The sequence below is a fragment of the Chiloscyllium punctatum genome, chromosome 31 (assembly GCF_047496795.1).
Source record: "Chiloscyllium punctatum isolate Juve2018m chromosome 31, sChiPun1.3, whole genome shotgun sequence".
Lineage (NCBI taxonomy): Eukaryota > Metazoa > Chordata > Chondrichthyes > Orectolobiformes > Hemiscylliidae > Chiloscyllium > Chiloscyllium punctatum.
In genome coordinates this window covers 71,914,672-71,938,595 of record NC_092769.1, presented here as the reverse complement: position 1 = coordinate 71,938,595, position 23,924 = coordinate 71,914,672, and the positions used below count along the sequence as shown (strand labels likewise).

Here is a 23,924-nt window from a genome sequence, read left to right as displayed (position 1 = left end):
TGAATCTAGCCATCATGTGGCGCTGTGCCACCACTGTACAATTCCACCCTTATACACATTGCAGTTCTATGACAAAAAGGGGAAGACTTTGGAGAAGGTTGGGTAATTTACTGTTTTACAAAGATGGATTTTATTGTGCTATAAATTATTATTCTTGTTGAATACTCAGGTTAAATTCAAAAGTTACAAAGAATGTACAGCACAGAAACAGGCTCAACCAGTCTGTGCCGGTGCTTATGATCCACACAGAATTCAGTTGCTGTCACTCAGTTCAGCACCTTGGAATGTGCTTGTCAGTTTCTCTTTACAAAAATGTGGTGGCTGAAGTGTAATGTCTATTGGTGATACCCACATGCAGTACTCTTTAAATATACTAAAATTCAAATATAAAATAAAATGAAGAATGCACCTGGGTCTCTGAGGTTACTGGAAAAATAACTTGTAGTTTTAATTTATTTCCTTCTTCCACAATCTTAGAATCTGACCATCAACGTTTTTGAAGTGCTCCTTCTGTAACTCGGGTGTTTGCAATATAATGTAACTGATCATTGAGTCCAGTATTTATTGTCCATCTCTTATTGCTTTTGACGCAGTAATGATAAGCCGCCTTCTTGTAGTCTGTTTGATGTAGCTAGATATTTTTTCTTCATTGCCTGATTCACCAGGTTGGATTCTCTTCTTAATGCTAGATTTGAGTGGCATAAATGGATTAAGGAATAAAAGCATTTTATCAATGCAGCAGATTACTTAAAGGGAAACAATTGTAAAAAAAAACTCATACTTGAAAATGGTCCTCCTGGATTTCCATTTTGAAGTATACAAGACAAGGTGGATTAGCATAAGTCATTTGCTAGTTTAACTTTTTTTAATACTCGTTTTGGTTCCAGGGCAAAGCTACCAGCTTCTGAAAGTATATGGACAACACCAAAGTAAGGTGAAAGTGAGCACTGAAGATGCTGGAGATTAGAGTCAAGATTAGAGTGTGCTGTAAAAGCACAGCAGGTCAGGCAGCATCTGAGGAGCAGAAAAATCGACGTTTCGGGCAGGAACCCTTCATCAGGCTCCTGCCCGAAACGCAATTTTCCTGCTCCTCAGATGCTGCCTGACCTGCTGCGCTTTTCCAGCACACTCTAATCTCAACACCAAAGTAACCTCACCAGGTTTGATGCAGTTAGTGGTGGGCAAGGCATGTTTTTCTGACCTATTATTTACTCTGGGCATCTAACTCCAGTAAACTTACTTTGGTGCCACCATACATCTTGCTCAATCTTTTCCCTATGAGTTGGTAGGATGGAGCAATATAAAAGCAGCCACATTGATAACAAAATTCTTTTCAGGACCAGAATCAAATGTGTTCTGTATTCAGTTCTATAGAGGCATCATCGAATCAGGCAGTATACTCTGTTTATCTCACATTTGTTTTGAGAAGAAAAGGAGAGGGGTTCCCTTAATGTAGGGATAAAGTCAGAAGTCACATGGCACCAGGTTATAATCCAACAGATTTATTTGAAATCATAAGCTTTTAGAACGCAATCCCTTCATCAGGTGACTTGCACTGTGAAAGCTTGTGATTTCAAATAAACCTGTTGGCATTATAACCTGGTGTCGTGTCACTTCTGACTTTGTCCACCTCAGATCAACACTGGCACCTCCACTTTGATGTAGGGAGGCAGAGAAAGGGACAGAAAGAAGGGGATAGTGGTTTGGTGCTTCTGCACTATTTGTTCAGGTATTGTGGTTAGTCAGTTAGAATCCATCAGAGCAATCTTCTGATTGGCAATCCACAAGATGAGTTGCTGCTTTCTCCACAGGGGCAGCTAACTAGCAGACATCCAACACTAAGTTAATGCTTTTCTAATTGTCCCACAGACAACGTCTATTGCAGGCATAACATTAATGCATATTGTTAATGTTTGCTGAAGTTAATGGAATAGTAGATATCTAATTCTGAAACTCACATTTAGAATATTCACCACTATTTACACATTTTTTGCTGTTGTTTCATACAAATTGTAGTTAATTATAATTTTCATTTTATTCTAGTTTGTTAAAAATTAGCTGCTGACAGAGTGATGTCAGAGAGCCTCCTGGAGTGACTTCTGATGCCAGCTTAGGTGACAAAACTGAGATTAGGAAACAGGTTTGTGGAATATCCCACTGTTAGAAATTTCAAATGCCGTTGCTACCTATTACGGACATCTGCATTTGTCTGATAAAAATGAGATGAGAAGTTATAAAAACCAGTGGAAGTAATATAATGTGAGCCTATTCAAGAACGTGGTACCAAGTGGTTTCCACATTTAGTGGAATTTGGTGTATCTCCCAAGGTGGAAAGCTTGGCAAGGGGGTGCCAAATTGTGCACAGGGCCTAAGAATGATCTCATTATGGTGGGATGAAATTATGACCTTAGGTTCTTGTAGATTTCAAGGTAGCTTGAATTTTCTGACAGCAAGTCGAGAAGCACTTTTACAAGCAACTAAAAGTAATGTATGCACATTATCATTTAAAATAAACAGAATTAAGTACATCTTTTCAATCAAGCTATCTGGGAATGAGAAACATATGCCTTCGGATTCATCACTGTAAATAAGGGATGTGCAGCAGGCAAGGTAATTAGCCTGTTATAATTAGAATGAGTAGCAAATGCCTTTTCCTGCATATTTTATTGATCAACCTATTCAGAGTTATTATTACACAACTCTGGAGAAGTGAGACGCAAACTCAGGCCTCCTGATCTAGAAGTAGAGGCACTACCACTTCCCCACAAGAACCCATCTACTTTTTCCTATTTGGTGAGTGTTGACTGTGATCAGGTTATGTCAGTCAAAAGGCTGTAAGAGTTGTCCAAGGCATGGATGAGGGAGTGAGGAGAGCTGTACTATATTGGGCAGTGGACAGTGTTACCTTGGGCAGAGGAAGGCAGGAGGCAAGCAAGTTGCAGTTTAAGAGGAAAGACGGGTTGTCTGAGCTAGGAGAAAGAGTATACCTGCAGCCTAAGGGCATGGAAGGACTGCCCACGGTGGGGTGTGAGATAGGGAAGGAGGCTACTACGTGGCAGGGAACCAGCGCAAGGGTGTAGGGCAAATGGAGGAGGGAAGGGCTTAGTGTTTGGGTGTGCTGAATCATCATGGGGTGAGGGAGTGACTCCCCAGGCACAGATGGTTTGACAAGGTAGAGTTAGTGCTGGAATTTGAACTGAGGGTCTTAGGCAATGGAAGGAACACTGATAGTGAGGGGAGAGTGGAATGCTCAAGGTGGTAGGTGCAGGTGATGGTTAGTTATCAGATGTCCTGTTAGCTGGAGAATAGGTGGCATGGATAGTGAAAGCATTCAGGGTCATGGTGAACATGGGGATTTTAATAGGCATAAGATCAGTGGCAACAGAAGGTACGTAAAGGATTATGGTTATTGTTTCAAGGGTAACAGAGGAGAGATAAATGATAACATTCGTTTGGTCAACAATAATGTGGAAAGTTGGTAGGTAATGGGAAAGGTGGAAAGTGTGAAGAGTGTTTGGAATATAACATGCACGTGAAATGTCTTCTTGAAAGTTTAGTTGCTGAACGATCCTTCAAATATGAGAGAAAGGTAGTTTAAGTTGGATAAAATTAATGGTGAGCACAATGGACTGGCTAAAGGAATGCTGTAATAATCATTAGTTAAATAACATATGTGAGGCTGCTTTGTATTATAAGATCCCAAGTAATTGAGGGTAACATCAGCATGGATAGAAGATTGGCTAACTAATACAAGATAGAGAGTTGGGCTAAGGGGGGCATTTTCAGAATGGAAACCTGTAACTAATGGAATACCACAGGGATCAGTGCTGGGGTCCAATTATTTACAATATTTATTTGTGACTTGGATGAGAAAAATAAATGTACCATTGCCAAGTTTGCAGATGACATAAAAATAAATGAACGGGCAAGTGGTGGGGATAACACGAGGGGATTGATGAGGGACATTGACATCTTAAGTGAGTGGGCAAAAACTTGGCAAATGGAATAGTATTTGGGAAGATCTGAGTTACGCAAATTAGCAAAAAGAATAGAGGAACTGCATGTTATTTTAAAATAGAAAGGCTGCAAAAAGCTGAGTTGATCCATGAACCACAAAAAAAACTAGCATACAACTTTAGTACCTAATTGGAAAGGCAAATGGAATGTTGACTTTTGTCTTGAAGGTAATGAAGTAGAAAAACAAGGAAGTATTGTTAATACTATACAAGGCACTAGACAGACCAGATCTTGAATACTGTGAACAGTTTTGGTCCCCTTATCTAAGGAATGATGTCTTGGCATTGGATGCAGTGGAGAGGAGATTCACCGAGGCTGATCCCAGGTATGGAGGAAACAAAAACAGAAATTGCTGGAGAAACTCTACAGTTTTGGCAGCAACTTTGGAGATGAAACAGAGTTAATGTTTCAGGTCCAGTGAGCTTTCTTCGGTTCTGAAATGTTAACTCTGCAGGCTCTTCACAGATGCTGCCAGACCTGCTGAGTTTTTCCAGCAGTTTCTGTTTTTGTTCCGGAATTGCGTTTCTTTGTTTTATTCCAGGTATGGAGGAACTGACTCAGGAGAGGTTAAATTAGAATTTAGAAGAATGAGAGGTGATATTATTTAAACATTTAAAATTGTCAGAAGCTTGAGATGCAGAGCAGTTGTATCACTTTGTGGGAGAGCCTCGGATCAGAGACCATAATCTCAGAGGAAGGAGTTACCCAGATTTGAGGAGGAATTTCTTTCCTCAGACAGTACGGAATCTGTGAACTTCCTTGACTGCAGGGGTCATTTGTTAAGTATATTCAAGACCCAGACTGATTGATTGATTTCTAAATAGTAAGGGAATCAAGAATTATGGGTACTAGTTGATTTGAGTTTAATGATTGGAGTTAGGGTCAGATAGATCTCATTGCTGTGAGGTTCTTGATTGGGGTTGTTAATCTGAGCCAGGCAGGAAGTGCTGGCTGACAGATTTAAACAGGAGATTCAGAAGGTCCCCTCAGTCTAGGCACTGGTTTTAAGTTGGCTGGCTACAGCCAGTGTACTGTGAGTGGAGTTCCTGCTGGAGAGATTTTGATTGTGACTGTGTGCTTCTGGTTCTTTTGCTGCTTTTGCAGGTGTTAAACAAAAAGGAGATTCAGAAGGTCTCCTCCGTCTAAAGACTGGCTTTCATCCGGCTAGTAGTAAGAAAAGGAACAAAAATAACCGAGAAATTCAGTAGATCTCCTCAAACTAAGGACTGGCCTTGAGCTGGCTGGTTACAGCCCTTTGCAGTGCTAATATAAATAAATGGTGACTTGGTGACAGGATACCGGCCTCTGTGCATGTTTTCTCATGAGGATTATCAGATCAATCATAATCACATTGAACGGCAGAGTAGACTTGATGGGCTGAATGGCTAACTTCTGCTCCTGTGTCTTATAGTCATCTGATACTCCCTTGGAGGGAAGATGACACTTGCTTAAGACAGTTACCTGCACATGGAGTCTTTTGATGTGGGGAGGCTGTTGTGCTGCACTCTTATAGGTGGGCTCTAGTTTAGATTAGGAGGTAGAAGGAGAGAAAAAAGAGACTGTTTTGAACATAGTGGCTGAGAGAGAAGGTGAGACCTTACTAAAGGTATGGGTGAAGTTTAGAGAAAGGAGAGACATGCTTTTAGAGCCACAGTTGGTGATGGAAGGGAAAGAGAGACCCTCAGCAGTGGAAATGGATAGGAAATTGAAATTGATAAAATAAAACAACTTCCTTTGTTATTAGTGTGGAAGTATATTTCAGGAAAGTTAACTGATGAATAATTACACTAGAGATAAATTTAATGTTTTTACTAAAGTAGAGATCTTTGTCTGTTGGGTATATATATTGGGAATTAGGACTTGTTCAGAACATTGAGGTGTCACAAAGTTCCACCTAGTGTTGCACTTTGCATTGCATTTATAGTATGTTTAATAACAATGTCAAATTTGACTTGTCTTATGCATTATATTAATTATCTTCCATTCTGCTTGTATTCTCTTTGTTAAAACCAAAACTCTTGGCACAATTTCCAATCATATTTATTCTCCCAGAACTCAAGAGTAGTGGAACCCCACAGCCAAGATGTCATGCTTCTGAAAACTAGGCGTCAGCTAGTCATGCCTTTTTACCTTGTTTTCCCTTTCACTCCTTACAATTCTGCTGGTACTAAGTAGTACTGTAAAGATGGTCCTTCACCAAAATAAAAATCACTAAAGTCTTATAGTTAAACTGGCATTGTGGACACATAACCTTCACCTAATACAAAATACTGCAGATATTGGAAATCTGGAATTAATAAAAAAAATGCTCGTAAATTCCAAGCTGCCACAGATGTTGAAATCTTGTACTTACAAATAGAAATCACTGCAAATGTTTAGCAAGACAAGTAGATCTGTTGCGACAGAAACATAGTTAGCAATTCAGTTTCATGAGAATGTCTTAATAATGTACTAACTCTGTATTGCCACAAATGCTGCTGGAGTTTGAATCTTGGTGAATAGCTAGAGCTACATTTATGTTGTTTAGGATATCACTTGATTGGTTATGTTGTGTAACCGACCTGTAATCTATGCTTATTTGTTCATCTAGAAGGAACTAGACATCTGACACTGAAATATATACAGTTTCATCTTTACCTGTTACAGCATGTATAGTCACCCAGATTAGCTTTCTCATTAGCCTTTATGGCCATTTCCTTAAATGAGAAAACACAGCAGATTGTATGAGCATTTTACCTGCAGCTACATCTATTCAGATAGTGAGGGAGAGAGCTAGATCATCAGCACGTGAGTAATGCAACTAAAATTAAACCTTTAGTTGCTGTTGGTGGGAACAAGATTTACTGCAGCACATTAAGCTGGCAGAATGCTGGCTATTCACACAAACTATCTTCAATCTCAATTGAGCCAAATTACTTTTCAGAAAGTTGTATTGAGTGAAACTGAAGCTTTCAATCACCCTTAAAACAGAAAAACAATTAAGCTACCTTTTCTGTAAAGGATTGCATTTAAAAAATAACAACTTGTAATTATATAGTACCTTTACCATAATAAAAAATCCTAAGTCTTTTATTTGTCATTTATATAAATGATTTAGATGAGAATGTAGAAGGCATGGTTATTAGGTTTGCAGACAACACCAAAATTGGTGTCATAGGTAGACAGTAAAGAAGGTTTTCTAAGATTACAAAGGCATCTTGATCAAATGGGTCAAAATGGGCTGAAAAATAGCAAGTGGAGTTTAATCTGGATAAATGCAAGCTATTGCATTTTGGTAGAACAAACAAGGTAGGGCATATATGATTAATGGTAGGGCCTTGGGCAGAGTTTTAGAACAGAGGGACCTAGGAGTTCAGGTTCATAATTCTTTGAAGTTTGTGTCACATATAGACAAAGTGGTTGACATGCTTAACTTCATTGCTCAGTATAGGAGTTGGAAAGTCATGTTGAGGTTGTTCAGGATATTGGTGAAGCCTCTTCTGGAATACTGTGTCCAATTCTGGTTGCCTAGTTATAGAAAGGATATTATTAAGCTAGAGAGGGTTCAGAAGAGATTTACTAGGATGTTACTGCGTCTGGAAGGTTTTAGTTATAAAGGAATGCTGGATAGGCTGGGACTTTTTTCACTGCAGCGTAGGAGGTTGAGCGATGACTAATGGAAGTTTATAAAATCATGAGGGGTACAGGTAAGGTGAATTGCCGGTATCTTTTCCCGAGGGTAGGGATTTCAAGACTAGAGGGCATATTTTTAAGGTGAGAGGAGAGAGATTTTAAAAAGATATGAGGGGCAAATAATTTTACACAGAGAGAGGTTCCTGTGTGGAATGAACTTCCTGAGGAGGTGGTGGATATGGATACAATTACAGGGTTTAAAAGACATTTGAATACTTCATGAATAGGAAAGGTTTGGAAGGACATGGGCCAGGAGCAGGCAGGTGGGACTAGTTTAGTTTGGGATTATATTTGGCATGGACTGGTTGGACCGAAGAGTGGTATGAGGAAAGACTGAGGCACTTGAGGCTGTTTTCATTGGAGAAAAGAAGGTTTAGGGGTGACTTGATAGAGGTATACAAGATGATTAGGGATTTAGATAGGGTTGACCATGAGAACCTTTTTCCACGTATGGAGTCAGCTATTACCAGGGGGCATAGCTTTAAATTAAGGGGTGGTAGGTGTAGGACAGATGTTAGGGGTAGATTCTTTACTCAGCGAGTTGTGAGTTCATGGAATGCCCTGCCAGTAGCAGTGGTGGACTCTCCCTCTTTATGGGCATTTAAATGGGCATTGGATAGGCATATGGAGGATAGTGAGCGAGTGTAGGTTAGGTGGGCTTGGATCGGCGCAACATCGAGAGCCAAAGGGCCTGTACTGCACTGTATTTTTCTATGTTCTATGTTCTATTTTCTATGTTTCGTGCTGTATGACTCTGACTTGATGACATGAGCTTTACAAAGCAAAATTTGTAACCCACATAAGGATACATCAGTTGGATGGCTTAGACTTTAGTGAAGAGACATGTTTCTAAGGAGTGTTTAAAGGAAGTAAGACAGCCAGAGAGTTTTGAAAGGCCTAGACAGCTGAAGGCACCAATGGTGGAGTGATGAAAATCAGGAATGTGATTGGAAGAGTGTAGAGATAGGTCTTTGAGAGTTGAAAGATTAGAGATCATAGAGTTAGGGAAGCTATGCAAGATTAGTTACAAGAAAATTGAAGGATAGGCTATTTACTGGAGCAAGGAATGTCAATTAGAAATAACAGTAGAAAATTGTGGAGAAGTTTAGATAGGTATGTCATGAAGATTTTTTATACTGACTGATAACTTGTTGCTGACAATACAAAGAGTGAACAAGACTTTTAAAACATCAAGAGTTAATAGAATCTGGAATCCATTACCACATTGAAGCTTGGGCAATAGCATCATGATATGTTAATTGGCCAAATGCATAAAGAAAATATTAAATGGCAACTGCATAAGACTGAAGTAGCCTCCAGTACTTAAATTTCCTTGAACAATGGGATGCTTCCTAGCGATGCACAAGGAAAATGAACCAAGAAAAGCTTATATCACATCTGTGTGGAAGTCGACATCATGACATATTGGGAAGGGGCAAGTTTGCAACCTACATCAGGATGCACAAGTTTCTTGAGTAACTGGAATGGCTTCTTTGTAGAGCAGTGGAGGTTAGTACCTTTGAAAATTGAGATGTTATGATAAGAGTTAAGAGCTATGTAGGTTTTGAGAGGAAAATTAGCTGAATGAGATTAATAATCTATTTGTCCTATGTAATTTAATATACATTGTAAATATATTGCATTCACATACTAAAGCCACAAGTATTTCATGAATATCTTGAGATGTAGCCATAAATGTAGTATAATACAAGTGTTTACACGACTGTACAAGTAAATTTACCCATATTATATTTTTTTGCTGCAAAGTAAAGGACACGGTGAAGGGCATGTATACCTGACGGTTAAGACTTGACCGATTTATTGCTGAGTAAAGTTATTAATTTTTTATAGTGCTGCTTGTTTCTACAAATAAAATCATGTGCTTTAAGGTGGTCTGATGCAAAGAAGTGAAGATCCAGGTATTTTGCTATAAACCTGCATCAAATTTGGCATTACACATTGTTTCTGCTGTTCCTGATGATTTTGCTGTGATGAATGTAGGTCTGTCTTGCCTGAGCCATTCCAATGGAGTGAAGTTTTAGGAAGTATACATTTGGGTAAAGCGAGGACTGTATTGGACTCGGCAGGGATGCCCTTTATGGCTGATAAGAGTACTAACATTTGCTGTACTGACTCGTGTAAATAATGACCAGTTGAAAGGGACGCTGAGGGGTTGGTGGCACCAGAGGAAAGGAGATCAACACCTGCAATAGAGAAAGAGTAGTTTCTTGTATGATGACCGAGGCTGGAGGAGAGCAGCGTCACTTTAGTTCCAGTACTCCATGGTTCACAAAATGAAATAAAAATACTTCCTCCAGTTACTGAGATGACCAATTAAATATCATATCTGTATCAGATTTTAAACAACAAGGTCTATCAACCAGGTTTCTTATTAAACATAATTATTACTTTATTATCAGAACAAAACTTACTCAATGAAGATGCAATAGTTGATTAATATACACAGTAGTATGGAAACATAAATGCCCATCTCTCTAAATATCCCCAAATTGCACACACATATGCTTCAGAAAAAGAGAAAAAAAGATTTCTCTGTGGAGGTTAGCTTTTTGGAAAAAGAATACTTTGGTCAAAGGGTTAATTTTGAAACCAAAAGAATAAAGCGTTTGAATATTCTGCAGTCTGTTCTTAGCAAACTTTTTTCCAACTCAGTTTGTTCTTAGTAGGCTTTCCTTCAACTGAACCAGTTAAAAATATGTATCTTTTCAAGCCAGTCACTTTTTTAAGAACAATCCGAGAGAGTTGTACAATAAAGGAAGCAGTTATTGCCAGCTACATAATTTCTAGGAAGTCTTGTTCAAAAAAACTCCGATGACTGCAGTGACCTACAGTAAAATAGAACAAAGAACTGCAGATTCTGGAAATCTGGAGCAAAAACAGAATTTGCTGGAGCAACTTGGCAGGTCTGTCAGCATTTTTGGAGAGTTAACAAGAGTTAATGTTCTGGGTTCTGTAAACCCTTCTTCAGGACATAAGGACCTCCCACAATTTCTGTCATTGTTGTGAACTTTCTGTTTGTGAACTTTCAGTAATTTATTTCAAAGAGGCACTTTGAGGTATTTTTACAAAACCTGAAATAAGTCCATTTTCCACAATAATTTAAAGCTTACTTGCTTCAAGCAATATTATATATAAAGCGTCCTTGTAACACTAGTTACAAAATTCAGAGAAGTCTTGGAAACCAGTCAGCAGTAAGGACATTTCCACTTTGTGAAGGTTTGATGATCTTCTGTGGGTTAGTCAGGAATGTTGCTAATTCAAAATGTGACAGACAGCTTTGATCATTTATAAACATTTAATGGTTTCTTTTAAACTTGAAATTCAAACAGATTTTATCAACTCCAAGTAAATACATAGCTAAGTTCAAAGTTTGGTAGAAGATTTGTAGCTCGGGTACTCGTTGTTGTGGTTCTGTTCGCCGAGCTGGGAATTTGTCTTGCAAACGTTTCGTCCCCTGTCTAGGTGACATCCTCAGTGCTTGGGAGCCTTCTGTGAAGCGCTTCTGTGCTGTTTTCTCTGGTATTTATAGTGGCCTGTCTCTGCCGCTTCCGGTTGTCAGTTCGAGTTGTCCACTGTAGTGGCCGGTATATTGGGTCCAGGTCGATGTGTTTGTTGATAGAGTCTGTGGATGAGTGCCATGCCTCTAGGAATTCCCTGGCTGTTCTCTGTTTGGCTTGCCCTATAATGGTAGTGTTGTCCCAGTCGAATTCATGTTGCTTGTCGTCTGTGTGTGTGGCTACTAAGGATAGCTGGTCGTGTCGTTTCGTGGCTAGTTGGTGTTCGTGTATACGGATCGTTAACTGTCTTCCTGTTTGTCCGATGTAGCGTTTTCTGCAGTCCTTGCATGGGATTTTGTACACTACATTAGTTTTGCTCATGTTGGGTATCGGGTCCTTTGTTCTGGTGAGTTGTTGTCTGAGCGTGGCTGTTGGTTTGTGTGCTGTTACGAGTCCTAGTGGTCGCAGTAGTCTGGCTGTCAGTTCAGAAATGCTCCTGACGTATGGTAGTGTGGCTAGTCCTTTGGGTTGCGGCATGTCCTCGTTCCGTTGTCTCTCCCTTAGGCATCTGTTGATGAAATTGCGAGGGTATCCGTTTTTGGCGAATACTTTGTATAGGTGTTCCTCTTCCTCTTTTTGTAGTTCTGGTGTGCTGCAGTGTGTTGTGGCCCTTTTGAATAGTGTCCTGATGCAACTTCGTTTGTGTGTGTTGGGGTGGTTGCTTTCATAGTTTAGGACTTGGTCTGTGTGTGTGTGGCTTTCCTGTAAACCTTTGTGGTGAATTCTCCGTTCGGTGTTCTCTGTACCATCACGTCTAGGAATGGGAGTTGGTTGTCCTTTTCTTCCTCTCTAGTGAATCGGATTCCTGTGAGTGTGGTGTTGATGATCTGGTGTGTGTTCTCTATTTCTGTGTTTTTAATTATTACAAAGGTGTCATCCACGTATCTGACCCAGAGTTTGGGTTGACGTTGTGGTAAGACTGTTTGTTCTAACCTTTGCATTACTGCTTCTGCTATGAGTCCAGAGATCGGTGAGCCCATGGGTGTTCCGTTGATTTGTTCGTATATTTGGTTATTGAATGTGAAGTGTGTTGTGAGGCACAAGTCCAGTAGTTTAAGTATGCCATCTTTGTTGATAGGTTCGACGTCCTGTTGTCTGTTATGTCTGTCCAGCAGGTTGGCTATTGTTTCTTTGGCCAGTGTTTTGTCGATGGAGGTGAACAGTGCCGTTACATCGAATGAGACCATAGTTTCTTCCTTGTCTATGTGTATATTTCTGATGATGTCCAAGAATTCCTGTGTCGATTGTATAGATTGTCTGGATCCGCTGATCAGGTGTTTCAGTTTTTGCTGTAGTTCTTTGGCCAGCAGACTACCAGACTAATTATACTACCAGCAGACAAAGGCAGAATGACTGTCATCCTGGACAAAGCAGAGTACATGCAAAAAGCACAACAACTACTTGCAGGTACCAACACCTACCAAAAGAGGGAGTTTGACCCCACCCCACAGCTCACCAATAGGATAAACAACACACTGAGGAATCTACAAAAAAACGGACAGATAACCAGGTCTGACCTACAAAGAATGAAACCTGAAAGCAACAACACCCCTAGATTCTATGGACTACCCAAAGTGCACAAACCAGACATCCCACTCAGACCCATAGTATCACTACCAGGGACACCATCACACAAACTGGCCAAAGAACTACAGAACGTTTGCAAGACAAATTCCCAGCTCGGCGAACAGAACCACAACAACATAGCTGAGTGTAAAGTTTGATTTTTGTGCACTGATGTAAAGTGGGTGATAATTGACAGACTACTATTTTTCCCCTCATTTTTAGATTTGCTTTGGCTCTGTTGCAAAATGTCACAGTCATCTTCAGTGAATGTCAACGAGTCATTTTGTGATACTTGTAACACATTTAGATTTCAAACTCCATTCTGTTTTATAATTTTGATTTGGACTTTTTTTCTTTCACCGTCCAAAATACGTGTCCGCATAGTTTAGAAACCACTTAGGAACATAAGAACATGAGTAGATCATTCAGCCCTTCGAGTCTACTCCACCGTTTAATACGATCATGGCTGATCGAATATTTCAATGCCTTTTATCCATCCCCAATCACCTTATACAAGCACTGGTTATCAAACCTTTATTAATCTTTAGCTAAAACATACTCAAAGACTCAGCCCCTGTGGTAGACAATTTGAAAGGTTCACAGCCCTCTGAATAAAAACAAAATTCTTCCTAGCTCAGACCTAAGCGACATCCCTCTTATTTATAAATTGTGCTCTATAGTTCAAGACTTACGAACCAGAGAAATATTTTATTGCATCAACCCTGTGTACCCTTTTGAATATTTTGTAAATTTTAATTTTGGGAATATTTGTTAGGTGGTAGAGCAAAATAGCTCTGATGTTTGAATGTACTGGTATTTATTTGCAGACAATTTACTGTTTTCAATTTTCAGATAAAATTTATATTATAATCCAAAATGTAAGGCACAGGAAGTGCCCGTGCAGGTACATTATCAGAATGTGATTGGTCATTTATTTAGAAAAAATTCTTAAAATTCTTGTTCTTCACTGATATGGTGTATCTTTAGAGACATCAGCAATTCAGAATCAGTGTCATGTGGGAGCAGAGATGAAATAAAGTTCCCATGTGTGGGCTGCAGGGCACCCACATCGATTTGCACATTTTTGTTATTGTGTATATAAATCTCTGAACTTAAATAGTTTTAAGAACGTAAGAATGTGATTTAGAAAGAATGAAGAAAAATTGAGCAGAAATAAGTCCAGAATCTCCTCAGAGATGCAGGAAATATAGATGGAATTTGGAATCCTTCTCAATGGACTTGGAAGAAAATGTCTTCAATACAAAATTTATGCTTCAGTCTCTGGGTTAGCTCTACCCTTTCTCTCAAGACTTGTTAAACATTGCCAAGTGTTCGGAAAACAATGTCAAAATGAGCATATGTCTTGTTACCGTTTTAATTTCCCACTGTCTCCAAAGACATGATTGGTATACCCATTTTCCAAGTTAGGATAGCACAAATACAAACAAAATGCCAAGAGGTGTTGAGTTGTTGCATGGGGTCAAGCAGTCTATGTATTTTATGTTGTTTTGCAATTTTATACCAAACGGTAAGCTGCTGTACAGAACTGGCACTTTGTATTTAAAGCGCTTGCAGCAGAGTATGGGTGCCAGCTGAATAGAAGCTTGTAAATTTATGCTTGACAATGCCATTGACTGCGCACTATTAGCTTGTCACAGTATTGTAGTTAGTATTGCTAAAACTTGTAGGACCTGAAAATCTATTTCTGCAGCAAGGAAATGGTAGAGAGTACAACAACTTATGAAGTCCCCAGAACATATTATATCTGAAAAATGTAACAGTAAAATTTTTTTTGATTAAAACAAAATAGTCCAAGTTATTAGAATGACTCTTATATGTATAAACGTATAAGGAGGCAGAGGGCAACAGAACAATCAGTCAGACAGTGCATTACAACCATTGCATCATCCACTAATCAACATTACCAGCATCTAGCCAGTTTTCAGCCAACCTGAACTAACCACCATCAGCGGGAAGGGAGAGTTCAAGCTTGTTCCGTTGTGGGAGTCTGAGCAATGGAATCATCATATGAAGTAATGACAGAGCAGAAGTCAGGACAGGATTCAGAGGTATAGAGCCTGAACCAAGAGGACATCTGGCAGGAGCAGGAGAGGGAATTGTTAGGGACCGGAGAAATGTAAAAGTTGTCATTTGAGGGATTATTTAATCTGAAATCCTAATTGAGAGATTGAGTTCTTTGTGTTAAATAAGGTAGTTATTGCAAAAGATGGTTTTATTTTTACTGTTCATCTTGTTCATTTTTATCATGTCTCTTCTGCTCATCCTTCCAATTTCCCTCCTGGAAACAAATTCTATGATACATTCGCAATGCTTTGGAGCTCTTGGTTAAAATGTTCAATGACAAGTGTGTATGATCTGTATGCCCCATTGGAGATGGAGAAGGACAGAGTGGATAGTAGTAATGAGAAAGCAAAAGACTTGCAAATTATAGATTATTTCTACATTAAATGAAGAGTTTGTTTTATTATAGAGAGACAGAAAATGTTAAGTAGTATGTACAGAGGAGCCTCACTGTGGGTTAACATTGCATATTGTTTAGTAACTGCTAGTTTTTGGTTTAAGGTCCTTGACATGAATCTTAGCTAACTCAAGAGATAAGTGTGTCCTTAGGGATATTTTACAGAAACCGTCTGCTCAGATAACCTTAGTGTTTAGTACTAATATGATGGTATCCTTTTCAAAGTACTCTCCACTCTTTCATGTTCCTACAATGATAAATATAGTACTTCATTTTATAATTTTTCCTCCTTTTTCTTTCATTGCTGAGTTGTATCCTTTACCACAACTGACAAAGACTGTCAAGAAAATAGTTCAGGGAGAAGAATCAGCAGACAATGAGCCAAGGACCTCCTCATGAGCAGAGTATACAAATTAAATGAATGGATTATTTGCTGTGCTAAATATTTTCAGGGAAAACTCAGGTTAATTAACCATTTTATTCTGAAATATCAGCCAGGCACTGCACCTACTGTGTTATGGTCACAGCGAGGTTCCTTTTTTCTGTTTAATCATTTTATTTTACTGTCTTGAAAGTACTGATTCATGTCGACATATGGTTCAATCAGTACTGGCCCTGCTGGCTGTACAACATCACCCAATTGAGACAGTGAATGTCAACATTTTTTTGAGTGGGGTTCATCACAGTTAAACATGCTATCTTGAAGGTACATTTTCTGATCAGGGATTTCAGATACAGATGCTCAATACACTCATGTCAATTTCCAATGTGCCATGTTGTACAATACTAAAAAATAGCATGCAGTGCCACGTAGGTGGTTGTCTTTTCCAAAGAAAATCATACTTCATAGAATCTCAACATCATATATAAATAAACTTAATTAATATCTAATTTATTGGGGAAGTGGTGGCATTGTGATAATATCATTGGACTAGTAATTCAGAGTGCCAGGCTAATGTTCTTGGGATATAGTTTCAAATTCCACCATGGCAGTTTGTGAAATTTGAATTGAATAGAAATCTGGAATTGAAAGCTTGCCTGATGGTGACTGTTGATTTTTTTATAAAAACCCATTGGTTTACTAATGCACTTCAGGGAATAAAATCTTCTATCCTTTTCTGATCTGGCTTAATGTGACTCCAGACCAATAGCAGTGCAGTTCATGCTTAACTGTCCTCTGAAATGGCCCAGTAAATCACTCAGTTCCAGGTCAGTTAGGCAAATTAGGATGGTCAATAAATGCTAGGCTAGCTAGCAAACGCATATCCCATGAGCATATACTAAAAAAAAATGGTCCTTGTGGTCTATAAATACAGAAAGTGATTTCACAGATTTTTTTGCCTCTATGAATTGATATTTGTGTTATTTTTAATGGTTGACCAGCTCATATCAAAAGGGAGTAGACTGACTGAGTAGTTGCTTAAAAAAAGGAAGTTAGCATGGAATGCATTATCCCAGGAGGCTATTGAGGCAGAAGCTGCAATATTTTAAACAGAATTTGATTGGATTTGAAAAGAGGGAATAGAAAAGGATAGGAATGACAGATAAGAGGACTGGAAGAGAAAATGCAGATCTGTTTATTTTCTTGTGCTGTAAATCATGAGTTCCCAAACTGTGGGTTGCACATCTTATGGTGTGGCAGAAGTCACACTTGAAATTCTGAGCTGCACCTCCTCATATTTAAAAAAAAAATTTTTACAAAGTGCTTTAAAGCACAGATTCTCCTGTTCACACAATGTCTATATATGTTGAACTGTAGACTGCAAACTTCAATAATTGTTCATTGAATGTTTGCTGCTTAGTTGCTCTTTTATTTTTACTGACAACTGGGATCTTGTAGATTTTCAGGTGTTAAAATGATGTCACATTTTCAAGTGGTTTGAGTTAAGCATTGCTGTGAATTCTGTAATTCTATAATAGCCAAATACCGTCAACTGGTTGTTCTTGAACATTACTTATCTGTTATCTTTGCTGCAGTTTTCTGAATTGAATCTCTCCCGCTTTACTGTATCTGGTTTCCTCTCTACTGTCTTTTCTCCTCTTAGCCAGATCTCTTCTTTCTCTGCCTGGTAATGACATAATTAATCTCAATTCAATCATCATTGCTTCTGTCTAATTATAGTCCAAACTATAGTCCAACTAGAGGGTACAAAATTCAGGAAAACTGTTAAAAAGGTTTAATACTGTCAGCATCAGTTTATCAAGAGTATGGAATCCATGTACAAGAGTAATAGGGAATATGAACCTTTTAAGTCGTACTGAAGTCTATTTATGTGATTATACATAATAAACATGACCATGATCAGTTGAAAAGTGTGATGCTGGAAAAGCACAGTAGGTCAGGCAGCATCTGAGGAGTAGAAGAGTCGACGTTTCAGACATAAGCCCTTCGTCAGGAATGTCCTTGGATGCTGCCTGACCTGCTGTGCTTTTCCAGGGCTACACTTTTAGATTGATTCTCCAGCATCTTCAGTCCTCACTTTCTCTGAGTTGCTGATGACCTTGATCGTTCGAGAGAGATCAACAAGAAGTTGATAGAATTTAACTAAAAAAAAACATAGTAAGACATCACCAAACCGATTTATTTTCCCCTCTGTAATATAACCTGACTGTTAACTAGAAATACAGATGCTCCAGCTAACATTCTACAGATGTGGTTAAAATCTGACCACAGCAGCTGGAGGAACTTAAAATTCAATGAGTAGAATCTGTAATTGAAAGCTAGGGAGGGAAATTTTACCTGGTTTGCTCCACATATGGTTCTAGACTCACAGCAGTGTTGCTAACTCTTAACTGTCCTCAGAAATGGTCTGTCAAGCCACTTAATTCAAGGGTGATTAGGAATGGGCAACAAATGCTGGTCGTAGCAGTGAAGCCAACATCCAATCAAGTAAATAAATTAATTAATTCCCTGACTATCTTGCTTTCCCCCCTTTAAGATGTTACTTCAAACCTACCTCTTTGATCAAACATTTTGTCATCTGCTGTGATAACTTCTAATGTGGCTTGGAGTCAATCATTGTCTTATTCCTTCCTTGTGAAGTGCCTGGTGTTGTTTGATTGTGTTAAGTTAAATAAGTAAGCATGGGAACACTAGAATAATTCAGCAGTCAAGCAGCATCTGTGATGAAAAGCCGAGCTACTGGGTGGAATTTTCCCCTGCCTAATGTGATATGGGTAAAGGCGAAAAAGTAGGAAAATTACATTGAGAATGAAAACATCAGAAATTTGATGTCAATAAAAATACGTTCGAATTTCCTTTTAAGCTTTAAAGGGTGACTTCAGAATCTTGCTGTTAAGTGGCAACTATCCTGTTTTCATGAATTTGCACCTCATTAGTAGCAATTTGGTACATAGATGGGACTGTTAAGAAGGCACAGCAATGCCTCTTCTTCCTCAGGCGGCTTAGAAAATTTGGCATGGTTGTGACCCTCACCAACTTTTACAGATGTGCCATTAAAAGCATACTATCAGGTGCACAATGACCTGGTATGGTAACTGTTCTTTCCAGGACTGTAAGAAACTGTGCATAGCTCAGACCATCACAGAAGCTAACCTACCATCCATGGACTCCATTTACACTTCTCGCTGCCAACATCATCAAAGACTCCTCCCACGTTGGAATGCTTTTCTACAACCTCTTCTGTCAGGCAGTAGATACAGAAGCTTGAACATATGCACCAACAGTTCAAGAATGGCTTCTTCCCTGCTGTTAATTAGTTTGATGAATGGACTCTCTAGCTCCAAATAATGTTGGTCTTGCTAATGTTGATATTGCTTTGCATACCTCCTCCGCAGTGTAACCTGTATGCTTCGCTCTGTCTTAGCACCTAATGACCTGTATGTCTTTGCTTACTATGATTTGCCTGTACTGCTCACAAACAAATCTTTTCACTCACTTTAGGCACACAAGGCTACAATAAGTCATCTTCTGAACTTGGCGATCAGGGTATTGACCAGGAGGGTCATTCCCAAAACAGAATGACAGAGCAGTGCAATATTGAGTGCAAGAAGCCGGAGATAATCTCTTTGAAACTGCTTCCAGGATGAATGAACTGAATTGTAACCTTTAATTTTTAAGATTTTGGGGTTATATGACAAGCAGAACCTGCCCAATGCAAAGGATATATGGATCATGATATCAATACTTGTTGCTGAATAACTGTTTAGTTATTCATCTGATTAAATGCTTCAATCATTGGGTGATCCCATTTTTAAGTACCTGAACATTTCATGTCCTGTTGACCACTCGGGTGAATGTAGCAAGTCAGTGAGACAGTGCAGTAATATCACATGGCATTAAGGTTAGGTAGCTCTTAAGGCTGCCATCAGCATATCATATCAAAGTGTTGTGCATTGAAATCTCTCAGTTTAGTTTAGAAGGTATCCTGAGGAGTCTCCATTTGACTCTTTCATCATTGTTTCAGAGTGTGCATAGTTACCCTGAAATGTTTGAGCATCATACAAGATAGTATAGAACCTGCAAGATGCAGTACTATGGGCAGCTTTTCTTGACATACCACTGTGCTATGCGGGAGAATGGATATTTAAACTGCCCTTTGGACATTCAGAATCACAGACATGTTAACACCACAGAGGGAGTTCATTTGCACCTGGACTGCTTGTTTAATGAGCATCATTACCTCATACTGGATTAGTGGTGCTGGAAGAGCACAGCAGTTCAGGCAGCATCCAACGAGCAGCGAAATCGACGTTTCGGGCAAAAGCCCTTCATCAGGAATAAAGGCAGTGAGCCTGAAGCATGGAGAGATAAGCTAGAGGAGGGTGGGGGTGGGGAGAGAGTAGCATAGAGTACAATGGGTGAGTGGGGGAGGAGATGAAGGTGATAGGTCAAGGAGGAGAGGGTGGAGTGGATAGGTGGAAAAGAAGATAGGCAGGTCGGACAAGTCAAGGAGACAGTAACTGAGCTGGAAGTTTGAAACTAGGATGAGGTGGGGGAAGGGGAAATGAGGAAGCTGTTGAAGTCCACATTGATGCCCTGGGGTTGAAGTGTTCCGAGGCGGAAGATGAGGCGTTCTTCCTCCAGGTGTCTGGTGGTGAGGGAGCGGCGATGAAGGAGGCCCAGGACCTCCATGTCCTCGGCAGAGTGGGAGGGGGAGTTGAAATGTTGGGCCACGGGGCGGTTTGGTTGATTGGTGCGGGTGTCTCGGAGATGTTCCCTAAAGCGCTCTGCTAGGAGGCGCCCAGTCTCCCCAATGTAGAGGAGACCACATCGGGAGCAACGGATACAATAAATGATATTGGTGGATGTGCAGGTGAAACTTTGATGGATGTGGAAGGCTCCTTTAGGGCCTTGGATAGAGGGTGAGGGAGGAGGTGTGGGTACAGGTTTTACAGTTCCTGCGGTGGCAGGGGAAAGTGCCAGAATGGGAGGGTGGGTCGTAGGGGGGTGTGGACCTGACCAGGTAGTCACGGAGGGAACGGTCTTTGCGGAAGGCGGAAAGGGGTGGGGAGGGAAATATATCCCTGGTGGTGGGGTCTTTTTGGAGGTGGCGGAAATGTCGGTGGATGATTTGGTTGATGCGAAGGTTTGTAGGGTGGAAGGTGAGCACCAGGGGCGTTCTGTCCTTGTTACGGTTGGAGGGGTGGGGTCTGAGGGCGGAGGTGCGGGATGTGGACGAGATGCGTTGGAGGGCATCTTTAACCACGTGGGAAGGGAAATTGCGGTCTCTAAAGAAGGAGGCCATCTGGTGTGTCCTACGGTGGAACTGGTCCTCCTGGGAGCAGATATGGCGGAGGCGGAGAAATTGGGAATACGGGATGGCATTTTTGCAAGTGATAGGGTGGGAAGAGGTGTAATCCAGGTAGCTATGGGAGTCAGTGGGTTTGTAAAAAATGTCAATGTCAAGTCAGTCGTCACTAATGGAGATGGAGAGGTCCAGGAAGGGGAGCGAGGTGTCAGAGATAGTCCAGGTAAATTTAAGGTCAGGGTGGAATGTGTTGGTGAAGTTGATGAATTGCTCAACCTCCTCGCGGGAGCACGAGGTGGCGCCAATGCAGTCATCAATGTAGCGGAGGAAGAGGTGGGAGTGGTGCCGGTGTAATTCCGGAAGATCAACTGTTCTACATAGCCAACAAAGAGACAGGCATAGCTGGGGCCCATACGTGTGCCCATGGCTACGCCTTTGGTCTGGAGGAAGTGGGAGGATTCAAAGGAGAAATTGCTAAGGGTGAGGACCAGTTCGGCCAAACGAATGAGAGTGTCAGTGGAAGGGTACTGTTGGGGACGTCTGGAGAGGAAAAAACGGAGGGCTTGGAGGCCCTGGTCATGGCGGATGGAGGTGTAGAAGGATTGGATATCCATGGTGAAGGTAAGGCGTTGGGGGCCGGGGAAACGGAAGTCTTGGAGGAGGTGGAGGGCGTGGGTGGTGTCTCGAACGTATGTGGGGAGTTCCTGGACTAGGGGGGATAGGACAGTGTCGAGGTAGGTAGAGATGAGTTCAGTGGGGCAGGAGCATGCTGAGACAATGGGTCGGCCAGGGTGGTCAGGCTTGTGGATCTTGGGAAGGAGGTCGAACCGGGCTGTGCGGGGTTCCCGGACTATGAGGTTGGAAGCTGTGGGTGGGAGATCTCCTGAGGTGATGAGGTTCTGTATGGTCTGGGAGATGATGGTTTGGTACCACTAATCCAGTATTTGGTTTTCAGCATCTGCAGTCATTGTTTTTACATCATTACCTCATGTCCATCTCATACTTTTCCCCAGACTCTTGCACATTATTTTTGTCCAAATAATCAACCAGTGTCCTCTTGAATATCTCAGTTGAACCTACTTCCACCAAATGTTCAAGCAGTGCACCGAATGCCCTCAGTACTTGCTGAGTGAAAAGGTCGCCCTTTTTTCATCTTTGCATCATTTGCTGTACTTTAAATCTGTGCCATCTTATTCTTGTTGCTTTTACAAGCAGGAACAGTTTCTCCCTATCTATCTAGCCCATTGATGATTTTGAAAATCTCTTTTAGATATCCTCTTCGCCTTCTTTTCTCTGAGATGAACAGCCTCAACTTCTTCTATCTGTCCTTATAACTGAAGATCCTCATCCCATCTTAACATTGAGAATGATCTGCTCTGATGTAGGCTTTGGACTTGTGCAGGCTCACAACATTGAATGGCAATGTGCTCCCTTGAGTAGTTCATGTATAGAACAAACTTTTACTTGCAGCAAAGGTAAGTTTGGGATGATGTGTGCAGGCCAGACGCTAGCATAATCCCTGCACATTGTTTTAACCTTAGCATCCACATCAAAGTACAAAAACATGGCTGCAGTCCTCAACACCACAGTTCAAGGATTTATGATGTTTGAGGCTATCTGGAGTCATGGAGTTGTTTGATTGTAAGAGGTGAGCAATGCTTGGCCATTACAACCTCTTTCATCTTTGGAATATCTGAAGAGACCTCTCATCCCTCACATGGGTTTAATTTAACCTCGTCCAACAGTGATGATTACAAGCTCAGATATATTTACAAAAAAGTGCAAGATTATCTTCAATTTTATGTGTCACCTGTGCCACCTTTGATTTTGATTTTATTGTCACATGTATTTTACAGTAAGAATATAATAAAAATGAGCATCATTACCTTGTGTGCGTGCAGATGCAAATGACCTCCCTCTGTGATGTAACTCATCTGTGGTTCTGAATGTCCAAAGGGCAGTCCACATATCCATTCTCCATCATGACACAGTGGTCTGTCAAGAAATGTTGCACAAAGCACTGCCTCTTGCAGGTTCTATACTATCTTGTATAATGCTCATCTGTCCTGAACCAGCTCATCACCATCAACAATGCCTCGGCTGCCATTCTTCCACCACTGCTTCACTGCTGTTGTTGTGGAAAAATTATTCAATGTTCTATAAAAAATTACCAGGAGACGTAGGAAATTCTTCACGAATTAAACTTTAATCTGGCAAAAATCAAAGCTGTGGGAGCCAGCAAAATGTCTTCCCTGCCTCCCCACAAGCTCTTTGTTCTCCTCCAGTTTATACAATTGTTGGTCCCGCGCTTATCTGATAATATTAGCATAGCCAATCATGCTGGCTTGCTAAATCTTTCTGAACTAATCATTGTTTACCACGCTGGTTCCCTCCATCACACTTAACCTATCACATTACAACACCATCATCTTCAGCATTAGCTCATCTACCAGTGATTTAACTAGCCTATCATAATGCACTACCATTATCTATTACTGGAGCCCTGTAACATGATCCCGAGCATACATTGCAGCACTAAGTTAACTACATAATTGCCAGAATAACTTCCATACCATCTATACGGGACCCAATCAACATTGAAGTTCCTGATCTTCAGCACCATTTTTGCCGCTGGGTCGATATTCCTCTGCCGCCACCTTGCCATCGCCTGCGCTGGACCAAACAACCGCATCTTTCGGCATTGGGCCCATCACATCAATGTTGCTGTGATCCCCTTCTGCCACCGCTTGGTCATCACTGCCCGTGGAAGTCAAGGAGATTGCCAATTCTAGGTGCCATCTTTTGCTGCTGGGCCCTCTTTGCCGATGCCGTTTCTGCTTTTGTGTCCTCAGTATGATTTTTCTTCCTCTCCTTCTCTCTACAACAAACTGCAGTCCTGAC

General features: G+C 40.5%; 1 protein-coding gene and 1 long non-coding RNA gene across 11 annotated transcripts in view; one reads left to right on the top strand and one right to left on the bottom strand.

The window, feature by feature from the left end:
* Positions 1–1,024, bottom strand: part of LOC140457051 (uncharacterized) — a 32,434-nt gene extending 31,410 nt beyond the window's left edge. The window contains exon 1 of the long non-coding RNA XR_011953313.1: positions 410–1,024. This is a non-coding gene — a long non-coding RNA (uncharacterized lncRNA). The remainder of the gene's footprint in view (positions 1–409) is intronic.
* Positions 1–23,924, top strand: part of LOC140457050 (spectrin beta chain, non-erythrocytic 1-like) — a 300,358-nt gene that overhangs the window by 86,222 nt on the left and 190,212 nt on the right. The window lies entirely within an intron of this gene.